The sequence below is a fragment of the Buteo buteo genome, chromosome 21, assembly GCF_964188355.1.
Source record: "Buteo buteo chromosome 21, bButBut1.hap1.1, whole genome shotgun sequence".
Taxonomy (NCBI): Eukaryota; Metazoa; Chordata; class Aves; order Accipitriformes; family Accipitridae; genus Buteo; species Buteo buteo.
The window spans coordinates 13,055,255-13,056,149 of record NC_134191.1 but is presented as its reverse complement, the minus strand read 5'-3'; positions in this window follow the sequence as shown (position 1 = coordinate 13,056,149).

Below are 895 nucleotides of genomic sequence, written 5' to 3'. Positions count from 1 at the left end.
GTTTTTATAAGTGACAGTAACAAAACCCTGCAGCTGCTGCGTGTTGAGGGTGCGCCTTAACTGTTGAATGTCACTGCTGTAATGGCAAGGCTTAAATTTCAGCTCGCTTGGTGTAATTTTATGTCTTCACTTTGCAACTGGTGCTTCCCTGGGAGTAGACAGAAGACAATGTTTTCCTGTGAGAAATAAGAGGGGAAGGGACAAGGATTAAAAAAATAGCAACCTTGCCGAGACAGTTTTAGACCTGTTAAATGTATTTTGCTATGGCTTTACCGCTGAGCTTCAAAGAAAAACATCTACAGTGCAAGCAGAAAGTCTCCTGGGGAACTTGACTGACAAGGGCATTTTGGTGATGGTTCCAGCTCAGGAATGTCACTATTCTACAAGGGATCTCCCACCTGGGTCTAACCAGCAGCTACAACCAGAGCTCCCAGCACCCTGCCAGACCTCATTCTGTGTGCAGAAGGCGACTTAACTGTTTGGCTCGTGTACCGTGACCTCATGTACCAGTCTGAAATCCCTGGTGTATCACCAGTGGGTACGTATTTGAGAAGGCTGCCTTTCAGCAGCGGCACAAAGCTGCACTTTCTCAGAAGTTTAGATAGAACCTGGCTTTGACGTAAGAGAACGGTGGCTGGACCTTGATTGCAAACAGAGCTCCTGTGACTCTTTAGATAGGATAGCTCTGCTGCTTACTGCAGTCTGGGAAGTGCTTGTTGGCACGCAGCTGAGCAACTTCATGCTAAAATGTTTTAACTCCCCACGGAGTTAGAATTCATGTGTGCTGCTTTTCCCTGCTCTCTCACAGACGTGCAGGTAGTAGTACCAGCAGTTACAAGGGCATTTGAGGACACATTGCACTCGTTTCTGCTTCTCTCCTCAGTACTTTTAAAGA